A 16,239-nucleotide genomic window follows, 5' to 3' on the forward strand; every position below is an offset into this window, starting at 1 on the left:
CCTTTTTAGAAGCTAATTGTCGCTTACCTAAGTCAACAAATCCCTGGGTTTTTACAGAAACCGAAGGGTCATAACCGTTTTCATAAGAACCTATGATTTGTGTGAAATATTAAAATCATTCTGTAACATTTATTTTGCGTAAAAGTTCCAATATTTGAACTCTTTTATACTGATTGCTATTAGGAAACACGAGCAAGTATTTTGCCCTATTTCCTTCTTTCCATGTTACAGTGTGGTGAGATATAACGACAATATAAGAGCGAAGAATTAAATATTTAAACAACTGCAGTACAGTCACTTTTATTTTAGTGTTTTATTGGATTATTTAACTAAGGATTAATGCATTGAACGCAAACACTGATTATTTAAAGTTGTCAAAAAATAATTGGTTTTGCAATTAGAAGCGTGCGGGTGCTAACTTAATTATCTGCTGAATGACTCTTGTTTATAAATTAGACCGCATTGCGTAGATGATGTTCTGGGTTGCATGTTTAGTTACACTGGGTTCCTTTGTCAAGTATACGTAAAGCGTTGGAATTTGCTTCAGTCTACAGTAACACGGCTACGGTTCAAGAGTATTGTACACAGATATATTAAATACAGCACGCAACAAAGCAGGGAGACGCGGGTTTACGAAGCGGTCGGTAGGCATATTTGTGGATAAGTGTGTATAGACATAGGTCTGTTTAGGGTGCGGCTTTTGTGTGGACTTTACAGCATCCCACTTTCTTTCTTCCAGACTTGCGTACCTAAGACTATTACGTATAGGTGGAATCATCGGTTTCTAATTTCCACTGACAAAATCTGCGTTAAACTGCCACTTTCACAGATAGCTCGTGTTTTCGTCATGCTTTCTCGGAGGGAAGTTGAGTGATTGAGACTATAAAACAAGTTTAGGCAGGCTTATTTATAAAACTCCATGAAAGGGAGTCCTTGAAAAGCTAATAGTCTCTCATCCAGTCATTAAGAATGCGTGTGTGAGATGCACCTGTTTATCCTGAAAGAGATGATTTAAAACTCTCAGTCTAGCCACGTCATAACTCATTTAATATGTTGGAATGTACACGATACCGAGAGTATGTTCCATAGTTTATAGATTCAGCCTTTCGCTTCACTGGGTCCTTAGAGTAGCAGATTACAGATAAATGATAAGAACGACTTGTACTCGTATGTATTTTATTTCTTTTTCAATGAACAGAACATATCCTGGGGCTTTCAGCTTTGGCAGTTATTGATAGCAGCAGGTTTCATGAGTCAAAAGCTTGTGTAATGGGATGCTGTAATGTCAAGGACATAAATGAAGTGAAAAGTTGTTAACTTCTGATCTTGTGATTTCAGTTTATCTGTCAATAAATTTGGAATTTAATCATGTGCATTAAACATGTTTTGATGCATTTTATGCGTGTATACATAAGACGAAAGTCTAAACGGGAGATTATTTCGATAAGTGTTCCCTACCATTTGAGGACATCATGATGCATCTCGGGAGGTACTGAATGGGTTTTTGGATTCTTCTATAGGCTGTTGAGGGTGTACAACAGCATGTGATAACAGAACACAAGACACCTTGTTGTAACATATGGACACACATTTTACGATTTACGTGGCCCATATGAACATATGTTAAATGTAATCATATGAATTATAAAGTGATTCAGTTAGCATTGAAACATTTGATCTAATATTTTATTAATTTTATGCGATAATTAAATTTTGTGCTTTAGTATTATATAGTGATGTTGCACTTTTTGGATTTATACGAGAGGTAATTAATTGGGCTTCTGTAAAACTTATATGCCTGCTTTCAGTTTTTATCAGTTACTGCTACGAAACTTAAATCTCCTTCGATTTAACGCTTCCGCAAAGTTGTTACTTTAAATTAAAAATATAAATAAATTACCCTAATAACACTTGCATCTTTCTTAAATATATGTCATTCCACTATATGAAATAGATTCATGCTACATCGTGTTTAGCTGCCATTATAATGCAAGCTGTTTGTCGACTTTCAAAGCGAAACATGGAGATTATAATTATTTTTCGAGAATCATGATGTTCACAATGTATGATTGACTGTACTTATTTGCATATTTTTAATTTGTGATGCCAAGTCACGCCGCTTTGTTTCAGTGTTTTTTGGGGGGCTATATTTTCGTCATGTGAACAGTTTGGCCGTTTGGGAGGGCGAAGAATAACCTTATTAACAGTCTGAAGTATAGCGCCAAGCGACTGTTTTACTGTATAGACTCAACTTGAAAGTTGACAGAGCTTCTAATGTGACCTAAAATATTTTGTAACAGAGTCTTTATAAAAAATGATACGATATCGATGATTTTGTTCTTTAAGCACTGGCCTACGTTTTCGAAGGTTAATACTGTTTTCACCTTCTTGCATGATCCTCGTTTTTAGGGTTTGACGGCCGGAGTTTAAATCCTCATTAGTGGATGAGCCGCGTTGAATTTTGAGAATATCCAACGTTTCTACAAATACTGTAGTTTCCATCTCCAGGGTGAAATTGAAGTGGATGGCGTTTTCTGGGAGCCTTATACAAAGCAGTCAGCAGGCCGCGGGCGTCATATGACGGAGCGAACGCGTGTCCTATTTTAGGAATAATTTTCAACAATAGCCGAAGTTTTGGCCTAATTCTTTGCATGGTGTTCTGTTATTCCCAGTTTCTGACATAAATATCTGACTTTCATAACTAATAAGCATTAGAATTGTTTTCCTAGACTTAGGCCTAATTCAAAGATTGCTGGTTTCAAATTTCTCTCTCTCGCGGTTACTTTCAGCTGTAACATTGTGTGGATAGTTTACATGGCCGTTGTGCTGAAAATAAATAAAATAGAAGCAAAAGAGGGCCGAGTTCCTGTCGTTGGTCTACTCCTGTTGAAGGAGGCATGGTTCTGGCTGCCTCTTGAGCTTAGCAAGCGAGTTGCGGGGTTCCCGGGACATTCATCTTCCAGGAGACGGCAGTCTTTTCTCTGGGGCCCCAAGAGGAACTGAGAGATGCTAGAACCCCTCCCAAACCCCTTCAGTCACAACGCCTTCTTTCACACACACACACACACACACACCAAGAGTATCCGTGTGAGTGTAACAAAGATATATAGGAAAGAATATGATAACAGTTATTTGAAACTAAAATGAAATAAGTGAAAATGAATTCTTGGTATACACATGCATATTTTGCGACAGCTGGAACGGTGCTTGAGGGAAGAAGGTATGCCATTTAACATCAAGAGCGGAAAGTGGATGTAGGCGCAGGTCAGAATTTTACAGCATCTTATACCTATGACGCCCTGGGTCAGTGCCACTGCTCAAGTAGATGTGACGACAATGTTGAAATGGATGTTACATTAAATACGACGTTGAGATGTAGATTGGATTCAGCTGGCCCAAACAGGCTCTTGTGAATGCTAATGAGAATTCCGGTGCTATAAAGTAGTTTCTTGTACTGATGTGAGGTACTCAGCTTCTCAAAAAGTCTCACCTTAACACATGTAGTAAGAGATCTACTGTAGAACTTACCGTTGTGGCATTACAGGGTACATCTGTGTATTGGAATTAAGTAAACCTTTAAAATTAGATGTAGCTGCTTCAACAGTCATCAGCTCCTTGTTTCACATTTCGTAAGATTCTCACTGTAGTCAGCTATTATTTTCCTAAACATCACTAACAAGTTGATTTTTGAAATGGTGAAATGCTGTGTTTTCTTTGCCGTACGGACTGAATTCGTAAATATTATTTAGTCGGGCTTAGCTTCAAAAGATTTAAGTACGTTTCCAATTTTAAGCCCCGAAATGAGATGTGACACATTATTGATGTTTGCCATCGAAAATGGCCAGAAATCGTGGTAGTGGCATGCGTAGGGTGGACCGATTAATGCAGGAAAAAAACTGAACTTTTCGGCCACAGCATATGTGTCAAATATATATATGAAATGTGTCCCAAGGTAACAAGAAAGTACACAATTTTTAGTCATTATTAATAATAATAATAATAATAATAATATTATTATTAAATTGAATTATTTGAGGAATTCTTTGAGAGGCCGTGGTCTAATTATGTTAGCTACAACATTGAGTTGCAGAATTTAGGATTTATAGAGATTCACACTGATTTTTATCATCAACATAATTTTAATCATCACCGTAGTTAATTAAGATTTTGGCAAGGTATAGTTACAGGGATTCCTTCCGCCCTTGTATTGGGCTCTCTGGCACCTTTTTCCGAGATTTGAGTAATAAATAAAACGATTGCAGTTTTCATGTTTACCTGTTCTCTTCTCATATGCAAAATATTGTTTCATTTATGTATGGTACTTTTAATTTTAGTAGCGTAACGTGAATAAAGAATTATTATACGCATGTTTGGCATTTTAGGCTGTTCTTGCTTGCTACCTGCTACCATACCCGTACCAGTGAAAGATGTTTAATCAGTACATTGTGTTATCCTTGGTTTGTTCTGGTACATAGTTTGGCTGTAGGGCGTATTTCATTTTGAAAAAAATTGTATATACTATAACGTAATATGTAGGCCACTTATGAATTATGTTAATCGAATTTCATTCGCCGTTTAGATAATTTTTCTCTAATAACTTGAATAGGACTACGTAAATTTCAATACTAAGACACGTAAATTTTAATAAAAATGTTAGACTGATACGCTGATCCACCTCAGTTACAGAAACCAACGTAAATCGTTTCGTTATGACAGTCTTGTTCTTTAAGCCCGATAAGAAGAAGAAACTTGAATGTGGAAGAAAAATGGATAACATTACGTGTGTGTCCGTTGGGGGGGGGGGGGACATGTGCCATAGTTATATGCATAAGTCGGAGAGTAGCCGGCATGGAGTACTGAAAGAGAGATGGCGGATAGGGAGGTACAGCCTATGTAAGTGACGGCCGTGAAGATTGCATGTGAGGAAGAGATAGTAGGAAAAGAGGAAGAATGTAATGTGTAGGAAAAAGAGGGTAGAGGCTCCGTAGTATTGATTTTATGGTTCCAGAAAAATAAATTCTTTTCTTCCATTTTCTATAGTGGGCTTTCTCTACTTTTAAATCATTCTGATGCAGTACGCTATAACACAGGATGAAAAGAGGAAATTTAGGTATAAAACACAACATGGGAAATTTGTTGTCACGGTAAGACATTTCTGAGGTTGATTCTGGCTTCAGTACTACCTTTCTAGTATTGCATTATGTAAGTTTATTTTGTTACACTTGAAAGAAATCTAGTTCGAGTCCTACCAATACCGATTACATTGACTTCACTAATTAATTGCTAGAAGGTCAACGCTTATTGGCTACAGAGGTTCACCACCACTACTTCACAATGTAATTAACGCGCTTTTACATAACAGCAATTCGGTGCGATTAATTGAAGTATAAACTGGCTGAACCTGGAAGATAGAAACCAGACAGTAATTCATTAACACGCAGTGACAGTTCAAATAGCATTCTTCAAGGCCACTGAAGGGCTCCACCCTCACTTACTGCGCGGCTCTAAATTACAAGTAGAGCGTTGTTAGCTTTGCTGTGGTGCGAGTTCTGAGCTTAAAATGACTGCTTATATACCATCGCTTACTTTAATTGCGCCACATATAGGTACTGCAGCTCGAATTTATTATAATGTTCTCCTTTAATGATTTTTATCGTTTCATTTCGAATGTCCAAAATATTTCTGCTTCTTGTGTGAAGTGTTTTTCAATTGCTTAATAAATTATTGTCGTGATCACGGTAAAGGAAAAAAAATAAGGAAGAGAATGAATAAATAAATTAACGAATTAAAAACATTTTAACTTAAGAGAAAATTTGTGTCATAGGTTAAACAAGTAATTTATGTAGCCATATGTTAATTTATAGACTACAGATTGAATGAGACGATATCTGAATCGCTTTTACAGTCAGTTGTGCCCTGATGACGACATTAGAGAAAGATTACGTTGTGTTTCATATACCCCTCTCTGTACGGGACTGAGAATGTCAGAGACCGTTTAGCCTATGCTAATGTTCCGTGGCCCTTACCACCCGCACTGTCAGCAGATTGCAACGCTGTGTCGCATTTAGCAATCGCTGCCCGAATTTGTATCAGAGATGTCCCTCAACCACGCGTACCATAGAAAGAAGGTGACACGGTTGTGATGTATCTTTTTGTAGGAGATATTCAATAACTCGTCATTCTTGAAGATGGAATGTTACACCGTGTAGTCTGGTGGATACTGACCGATGATGGGAGCAGCAAACACACTGAAACGCCGGTCAGTGTCTGCCAGACTACATGGGGTAATATCCCAGAGGACATCAGTTGCTGTGAGAAACTGAAATCTCAAGACATTGTTATTTTGTGTCAAATTGAGTGCTAATGTTTTGGATCTTGGATTGGCGTTTCTTTCTTCAGTATTGTAAAACAATAATAGATTTCTTAATTATATTAGACAAATTCTTCTATTTCTGCCTATTATATAACAGAATTCGAACAACTATCATCCCCATTTTGATTATGAAGGCAGTGGAAATGTACAACTTCGGCCTAAAACAATGTGGCCCCAGGCTTTTCTCACTGAAAGCCAAACAACTTCCTTTTGACTTCCCGCGTTTCAGTCCTCGTAACCCCGTAAACTAGTTGGGGCTCGTCTCCCTCCACCCTTAACCGCTGCGACCTATATCTATGCAGTGTCAGGGGCTACTAGGCAGGAGCCTCCCCCACACATTCTGGTGGCATTTAGCCCGAACTGACCCTGCGGTGCCCAGCAAGTGACATAGAATGGGTTATCTCCCGTAGGGACGAGAAAATGTCGGCCAAAGTCACACACAGCAGTTCTTACACCGTGTTGTCCAACGTGTTACAAGCCCAAAACAAGACTCTTTTTCCGCCACGTGGATCCCATCGTTCCATCGCCTTTAAAGTGCTTTAAATATTTTATTCCATACCGGTTACCCTAAAATTTTAAAGCAAAACCATCATCCTATCACCACAATTTTCACTTCAGTGTACGAAAGATTCTCGAGTAATGCGCATCGGAATCCTCTAATTTTTTAAAAAAAGAATTCACAATTGTGAGATTTCCAAATGAGCGAGAGCGATAGTCTAAAGTTTAGATAAAAGCCAAGAAAGGAAAGAAAAAGTCAGTTTTGATAATTTATAACTCAAACTAAAAACAAAACTGTCGTCCTAGATTAGCAAATGATTATGAAGCTACCACTGCTTCCATATCGACGAAAGTTCTAGGAAGAAATAGAATAATTGCCAATTATTGTCTTTAAATGCGTAAATATTTTATATAGTTCACTGAATTTAGATTCGGGTCAGTTCCATTGCCAAGTCTGTAATCTTTCCTCTATATCTTTTTTCATCATTAATAATAAAAATAACAACTGTCCAGTGTCTGTCCCGCAAGGGATCTGTCCTCGTAGACTGTAAAAGTAGCACATTTTTTATACCCGTTAATGGGCTTACTTTTTGGCAGCAGAGAGCGATAGTCATGCATTAGCTATGTTGTACCTTGTTTACTGTTCTTGCTTTGGATTGCAGAACCTTCGCTCATTCATATTTGTCTTTACAAAGTAAGCCTCAGTCAAGAATATTATTTACTAGATCTAATTTAACCCTGTTTAATATATCACATAGTAGGTGGCTTTGCTTGCAGTGAATATCTGACTGAACATTGCTGCACTTTAGACCATAGCTCAGTTATCTGTAACGGCTGTTGGCATGCAGCTATGTAAACTCCAATCTATGGGAAACAAGCCGTTGTAGTTATATACGAGCATGTGAGAAATGGTCTAGACTTTAAATTACTAGCAGTTATACGAATTTCATGCATTAAACTGTCTGCCCTGTTAAAAAAAAAGAATCGAATATCTTATTTCCTATTATTTCCTACTGGAAAGAGCTAGAATTAGCGTGTTGTGAAAAACGAGGATTGGTCATGTGACAAGATAAGCATCGGTCATCAGTATTGTTCCAAGAAATAGAAGAAAGCGTGAATATAACAAAAAATACTGATCGGCCTTGCAACACGAATGTCACCAGACTGTACTGTTACGAACAGCGAGATGGCTCTTCTAAAGGCTGTAGTAGTCTTGGAACACTGCACGGAAGAACACAGGATTCGTACTCTTGAGAAAGCAGGATTGTGGCCTAAAGTTGAGACGAACGTAAAATATCTTCAGCCTTTAGCGTCAGATGTTTCTGAGCTATCGTTGTAAGTGATATTGGAACTCCTTCCCTCAGAAAATTATCCCTTTCATTTGGCTTAATATTGGAAGATTTGCGTCGCAAATTGAATTACGATGTATGGATATGTGCTAGGCCTTAGACGTAGGTGTGAGGATAATATTAAAATGGATTATAATTGAAGGATGGAAGGGTGTAGATTGGATTTATCTGGCTTAGGACAGAGACCGGTGGTGTTTCTTTTGCGTGGGCTAATTAAAGAGTGGCCAATTTCTTGACTCCTTGCGGGACTATCGGCTTATAAAAAACGTTCGCTGGCATTTTACGTAATCTATGCCAGATTATCATACCAGCAGGCAGAGGATAAGATTGGAATCATTTGTTCTTGAATTCCTTAGCAACTCTGTAAGGAACGGACTTCTTTTGTTGCTTGTTAGATGAACGAGAATGAAGTTAATTTAAGAAACCAGTGTTTTTATATATTATACACTACGTAGACATATTTTCTAGATAGAAATTTACGTTCTGAAGGTCGAAGCTAAATGGTCGGTAGACTATTTCTGCTTTGTATTCCAAAGATATCATGTTCAAATATTGGCCCAGAGACCAGTCATTTCGGTTACGTTTTCTCGTGGTTTATCTTCAGTCAACAACAAAAAAAAATCTAAAAAGTACTTCAGATTATGCCACGAACGCTATGTTCCACATCCTTTCCGATTCATTAATCATTCTGCCACTCGATGCGTTGTTAAATAAATTATAAATAAACATAGGCCTATAAGAAACATAACGTTAATAATTCAACACTAGAACTTAACCTCTGATAGCTTACACAGTCATTCTTGATCCGCTGAAACAGTGTTGCCAATCTTGTTCGTCTGGGAATTTAGCTCTGACGTAATTGAATAAGGGTTGCACAATCTCTGTCACTCTGAGGTTAATATTACTACTGGGGCCACTTTAATATGAGTTGAGTGCTTTTGTTAACAGCAGCTCATGTAAGGGATGTAAACAACGTAAGAGGGCATTCAAGTTTTTCAGTGGAGAAGGCGACATGACCGTGCTTTAGGTTTAAAATAGACTCTAAAATAAGGAGTTAAAGGCTACTGGCTGATTTATCCGGTCAAGAACATCGTTACGACCGTTTCGTTAAAAAATCCTAATGTTTCGCAAACTCGATTTTCCTTTTCCGCTCCTCAAACCATTAGTTTCGAAATAAAAGAACATGGATTCCAACCGAACCTGTTTTATTAATAAATTCCTATCACTGTTCAGTAAACATTTTTTAGCTTAATTTAATTATATCACTGTGTGGGGCTAATGTAATTCTGACTTAAAATTCGAATTATTCTGTCAGGTAAGCTTGCCGTAACTCAAATCTGTTCAAAGTATTTAGTCTGACCGACTAATTAAAGAATTCTTGATAAGTTACATCCTCTAGACATAAAGAAACTATTGGATCTCCAATTAAATTGAAAAGAATTAAAATATTCTTTCCATTAACTCCTGCTAAGGATTCTCTGATTAAAGACAACATAGGCTGATTCTGTGCTCTGTAACACGAGACAGGTTTTTACTTGTGCCCGATTTGAGTAAAACAATCAATAACAGAAGGAAAGTAGCTATAATTACACGTACTCATAATTGATATTAAATTAACATTAAAACACACGGAACGTTGCCAAGGTCTGCTCAAAGGTAAGGAAGAATTTTATTTGGACTTTCTCTGTTATTATGAAACAGGAAAAGTAGCTGGGTTCCGGAGAATCGGAAGTTCAGGGCGTACGTTCTGTTGTTCTCAACAGGAAGAGTGTTATTCTAAATCCCTTTTCTAGGACGTCCTTTTCGATCTATTTTTAATGTAGTTCCCAAGACTAGACTATTTTTTTCAGACATTTTGAATCACAGGCGTCATCTTAATATTACCCTCAGATCTACGCCTCGATCTGCCAAAGTCACATTATTTCAGTTTTTTTTTATAATGAAGAATTGGCGTACCGATAATAAGGGACAGGAGAAAATTTTATTGATGCAGCTTGCTCTCTCAAATGTGTTCAATAAACTAATTTGTGAACAACTCATGATAAAATATTAACCGTTCATTATCACGAACTTCATCACCGATATTGTGTTACGCAAGACTTTTGTGGCTTCTACATTATACTTTTGAAATTAAAATTATTCATTTCTTTTATTCCTGCTGGTACAACCTCGCAAAGTTCTGTTTAGGTCGAGACGCACGGTGACCATATTGTGTCGTTTGTCATTGAAGAACCTCATTGGTAAACAATAAGCCTGTTGCAAGAATGATCTCGTAATCGGAGTCGGTCTATATAAAATGAGGTAGCTACTACGCGCTGAATTCATTACTTTGAAATAACTGAGAAACCGCATAGTATTAACGCAGGCGGGCGGGTTTTGTACCGAAATGTTATAAAATACGATGCTCGGGTCTGGAGTTTACAAAATGAATTTGGAGTAATTATGATATAGGATATTTATTTATTTATTTATGGTTTACGTAACGACACTGCTAGTAGCTCTGACTATACAGCGTTGAATGAACGGATGACTAACGAGTAATGAATTGGATAGAATACGGAATTATGAAGTTGTGGATTAATTTAAAGTTTTTCCGTCATTTGTATTGTGCGACTGTGGGAAACCACGAAAAAATTTCAGACAGAAGAATCGGTTTCCAGGCCAAAACTTGAATCGGGTCACACCCAAGTAAGGAGTGCTAACCACTCGACCGAGGCGTTAGGTAATACAGCTGAAAATTAAGAATGCACTCTGAAATTGTATTTGTCTGCAGCCCACGAACAGGGCCAGTAGGTCTATACAGTTTCGGACAAGAGTTTGTAAGCTTATACGAGAAAAAACTAATGTGAAGGATTTGAAAAAAAGGGACCGTATTTAACTTTGTGAAGCCTTGTAAAATATAAACAACGTAAATTGTCTAGCCGGTAAAGCCCCAGGAGTTAAATAATCGTGGTTTGGAATATGTGTTTGGAGCATTTTTTGGTGGTGCTCTAAAGGGGATATGGTTAAAAGTTGTAACATTTCTATAGTGTAAGTCTACGAGAAAGTAATAAGGAAACTTGTATTGATCCATCCATTGTGCATCGTTCTGTTTATGATTTAAAATTCTCTTAGTTGTATTTTAAATAAATTCTTGCTTAAAGTTGGACATCCCATGCGTTTTAGACTTCTATGTACACACAAATAAACGCAAAAGGTCTACTTGATTTTTATACTGTTTTAGAGTGCCACAAGAACACCATTCCCATTGTACTTGTTACATTGTTATACCATTTATGACCAATTATTGTTTAAAACGGACAACTGTAGTTGTTTCATTGAATGTCTCTGGTGTGGAGTCACGCTGTCCTCTCTGAGGGTGCGTTCTCGCGGTTCAACATGATAACACGCGTAACAGCGTCATGTACTCTACGATTCTGCAAGCTCTGAATTTACGTGGTTACAGAGCACATTTCTAGGTAGTCGTAAATCGAAAGTGTGACGACCCCTGCAAACCCACCACTTGCGTGACATTGTATCTCGGGCTGCATATTTCGAAGCTGTAGCTCAATTTACTTTGTTTCGATTAAACTTAAATGGTGCATTAACATACAGTAAACGTCAGCATTTTATTTATGATCCATAATGGAATTAATCTTGAGTGGTTAACAACCTTCGTTCCATGATGTTTTATGTATCCGTCCTACATTTCCGATTCCCCTACTTTGAATATAGGCGTACATTTTATCGTATCTAAAACTACGCGCATTGCTTCTTTGTACCGGGATTTTATTTGTGGTGAGAATGTGGTTTGGAATGTATAAAATGTCTTGTGGCAAACGTTACTGAGTATCAATGAGGCTATATAGGATATTATTAATAGTCTAAGCTTTCGTATCACTTGTGGCTTCAAACAGAATTTTCCTCATTGTTTGGTGATACCAGTTAACAGTCGTAGCATTATGAGGTTTCAAATTTTCACAGAGGCATTATGTTATGAGTTGCGACTCCCTGAAAATGAAGGCAGTATGATCCTTCGACGTTGGGTACACTACAAGACTACAGGAGCTTTGTTTTACGGCGTTCTTTTCAAATAGCCAAACAGAAAACCGTGCATGAGACTGATCGTATTCCTGTTATTTTGAAAAGAAAATGTATTCGGAAAGCAAAGTGGCCCTGCTAATGAGATTATTTGAGTCTAAGGTAGATAAATTAATTGAGAGGACTGAATGGGAACAAATAACCCTTGCCGTTACTTTGATGAAGAGATACTATTATAATTTTCATTGCTTTAGGAAATAAAGCCAATACGTAGTCCATTTACTACTCTGCTAGTACATGCTAGAAAACGCTGTGAATGTTCCACAGAAAGATGGAGCAGTTTTAATTCCTGCAACCGGAAGGAACCAGTAAAGATTAATTCATGACGGTGATGATGATATTATTGTTACCAGTAGTGTCTCAGAACTGTACAGATTCAAGCCATTATGATAACCGTAGTTAAACAGAATTAACCGCGTACCTAACGTAGCCTTTATTTTGGCACTCGGAATTCATTGGGCGTTACTGTTTTACATTGATTTATTCTTAGACTTACAGAAAATCGGCCACGATATTAAGAATTGAGAACTTAGGACAGCATGCACGGTGGACTGTGCCATACATGTTTTATCTGTTTCGATAACATTTCTGTGTTTTATGGTAATTCCTGCCATAACACTTTCCATCTTTTTGAAATATCGTTGAGGTGAAGTATAAAATACAATTCAACGAAATCATCACTGATTTTCATGTGCGTCTTCCCCCCTACTTTTCGCCTGTATAGGCCTAACGTGACGTCTTCTATGGTTGGGTAGATCTCACCCAAATTAAATGTTCCCACAAGCTACCGATTCGAGGAAGGTTTATGGCAATTTCTAACCACCACCTCTCCTTCTGCTGCCCAGATTTTTACTACGGTAGGTAAAAGAGTTTCAGAAGCAAGCAGCTGTTTCAGAGTGGGACGGCTAGATGTTTGAGAGAGTGGAAATAAGACAGAGGAAGTTTGGCTCATGAGTCGTAAAGCTCGCAACGAGTGTGGCCTGCAGACTTTTGCTTTATAGCTGCATGCACAACTTCTGTTTCCCGTCTTTGTCTTTTACTTCTCTGTTCTAGTACAGATGCTGCATTCTATGTGCAGGGGAGGTCCATTAATAACGAATGCAACTAATTATACTGGCCATGATTTAATCTAATTGTAGAACAGATGAACCGTTCGTGAGCTTGTGCCAGTCTGTTGTGTTCATTTCCTTTTCGGGTCCCTCGTGAAATTAACAACTCACAGACACCAACCAGGAAACCGTATCTTGCTTCAGTGGTATCGTAAGTAAATGTGACCTTCGATACCTTTGAACGAAATTTGCTGCGGGTACCTACTGCTACAGAATATGACTTACTGTTTGTAAAAAAATGTTTAAATTGTCCAAGTTTTGTATTTTTCATCAGCACAATCAATTCAATCTTATACCCACAATTCAGTTCAAATGTTTGAAACCTTACCGTGTATCTAGTAGATGTAGGTCTATCTTTTACAAATTATGAATAATATGTAACCGAATTATGTTGTTATATTGCCAATCAAGGTCCCCTGTTCATAACAATGCGATAGAAATGTTTGTAACATTATTTTGTAAGGCTGCCCAGTTCTGGGTGATAATACCATGTTTTGTGGGCTGATATTCCGACATGTCTGATAATGCGGATGTCTGTGTCCTTCGGAAGGAAGAGTTATGGAATGAGAATTAGCTACAAACCGCCACGAAAGCCCGAAGACTTCTTATTTGCTAGTTAACTGTTTTGAGTGCTTTGTGTAATAGGCCGCCACTAATTATTCGTATTTCTGAGTAACATTTAAGTTTATCACGACAACAAGAATGAAGATGACTGTCTTATGCGTTGCGTTGTAGACTGGTAGAAGTTTAGGTAATTGTTGCCTCCATCATCAGGAAAACGAATTATCGCCCCTAGTTACCTATGAAACGTCGGTAACCTTGTACCAGACCACACACAATACGATCCAGGTGACTGCCATACTCTAACTTATTTCTGTTTTCAGCAAAAATTGCAGTTCATGGGTATATTATAGATTTGGCCTGTAGATACAGATTACACGAAAAAGATTAAAAGAGCTTGATTTAATTCATTTTAAATCACTGCCATAAACCTAGGGCTATGGCACATACAAAACTAATTACAATTTTAATTAACAATCTCTGTGTGTGTCGATCCGCTGGTAGCGTTCAGTTTAAGCCGCGCTATTATTTTTTTCCTTGTTTCCCTGTGCTATCTTTTCATGGCGGGGTCACGTGTTTCAAAGCTTTATGTGATAATTCCAGAATTAGTTATTTATCGGTATCAGTATGAATAACAGCAAGGTTGGAAAAATCTAGTCCTACACTTTGGAGTAAACCGACATTCCAAAATATCACTATGATGTGATGCGAGGTCATCACGCCTTACGTCATTCTTACATAAATGTTAAGCTAGGTGATTATTGCTGAACAATGTTTACAGCGGTGATTTCATGAAAATCCGTCTTACCGTTCTCCACTTGTTACATACATAGGCCTACGGACGGACGGACATTAATGGCGGATGTACATGCTACGAGCCTCGTGTCAAGGAAAACGCCTGCTTCTCCTATTGTAAACATGGCACTTCGCCTTGATGATGGAGGCAGCAAGGACTTCTGTAAACTTCTACCGGACTACACGGCGCAACAACTCAAAAGACATGCATTTACCGTAGCGTGAGCCTGCTAATTGATCTATAAATAGCCTACAGCAGGAGATAACTAGGCTGTGTTTGTGGCTTAAGAACTGATTAAAATTTCAGTAATGAGATTCAGGACTACTTTGCAGAAGTAACCCGACTCAAAGTATTAATTACAAAATGGGCAACTGCATTCGTAATCATTATTTCGGAGAACGCCAGTTCTGTACCGAAGCATGAAACTGGCAAATTTGTTGAATATGTGCCTCTAGATATTGCTACTCACTTTGCGTTGCTGACTTGGATCTGTTCGAACTGCCTCTCACACAGACGCAGCAAATTGTATATATCGGAGATGTAACCATCAGGGAGTTCATGGGATCTAACACGTGCTGAAAAATAAACAGAAAGGCGATTGGACCCAAACGCTCAGACAGACATACACCGATGGTTTCGTGTTGGGACGAAACGCAAATAAGTCTAGATGAGAGGTAATAATTTATTAGGATAGGAAGAAGCAGGAGGGAGAGAGGGACAGCTCAACAAAAGTTCGATTCAGAATTCACTTGTTGGTTGCTGAGATTTGAAAAACTCCGGTTAACTTCGCCCGGTTTCTTATTTATCTTAACAGATGGTACCTGTATCACATAAACGGAGTACTATCAGAACCAGAGGTTTGTTTACAAAATTCTGTATTTATTTTTTATAGCTTCCATCTGAACAATAGGTCCATCCCATAGGCTTACACTGTTTGCCTCCGTGATTTCACTAGGTCAAAATACTGGGTGAAATGTACAGGTAATCATGAAATTCCATGTTGAAAAACAGGTTATTTCTGCGCTGTATTTAGTGTAATAGCAGTTGCTTTGTCCTCTGTCTCTGTCTTTGCCTCTTAAATAGACATACTTACAGATTCTGACCTGTTTCTTTCATCTGATAATAACAAATGTTTACATATATTTTTAGGCCACAGGCCTGGGTTTCAACATTAGCATTGTCGCGGCAGTGAGCGTTTACCGGCCATGGACTTTTTTATACAGAAAATTTTTATATTACGATAAAATTATGAAAATTCGTAGTGGAGGGGTAAAAATTTATCAACCATGACAGCGAGGGAGATGTAAGGAGTGCGGGATTAATATGTCTGTTAAAGCATCTAATGAAATATATTAGACTTATTATCTTATCTTTGACTTTCTAGTTTAAATCAAATAAATATTTTACATAATTTCAGCAATAACATTAAAAACTGATTTTCCATAACAGTTGTGCATAACATATTTTTTTCTC

General features: G+C 37.7%; 1 protein-coding gene and 1 long non-coding RNA gene across 6 annotated transcripts in view; one reads left to right on the forward strand and one right to left on the reverse strand.

The window, feature by feature from the left end:
- Positions 1-16,239, forward strand: part of LOC110838342 (homeotic protein ultrabithorax) — an 879,469-nt gene that overhangs the window by 148,320 nt on the left and 714,910 nt on the right. The gene's annotated exons all lie outside the window — the stretch shown is intronic.
- LOC110838345 (uncharacterized) overlaps positions 1-16,239 on the reverse strand; it is a 62,307-nt gene that overhangs the window by 37,353 nt on the left and 8,715 nt on the right. For 2 of the 3 annotated variants that reach the window (XR_002546069.2, XR_002546068.2), the window contains exon 3: positions 15,236-15,341. This is a non-coding gene — a long non-coding RNA (uncharacterized LOC110838345). Of the gene's footprint in view, positions 1-5,308; positions 5,402-15,235; positions 15,342-16,239 lie in introns of those variants that run through there. The other variant, XR_015533567.1, reaches the window with a different exon arrangement.

The sequence above is a fragment of the Zootermopsis nevadensis genome, unplaced genomic scaffold (genome assembly GCF_977971745.1).
Source record: "Zootermopsis nevadensis isolate Lab colony 2312 unplaced genomic scaffold, Znev_1.0 Znev_ptg000001l, whole genome shotgun sequence".
NCBI lineage: Eukaryota > Metazoa > Arthropoda > Insecta > Blattodea > Termopsidae > Zootermopsis > Zootermopsis nevadensis.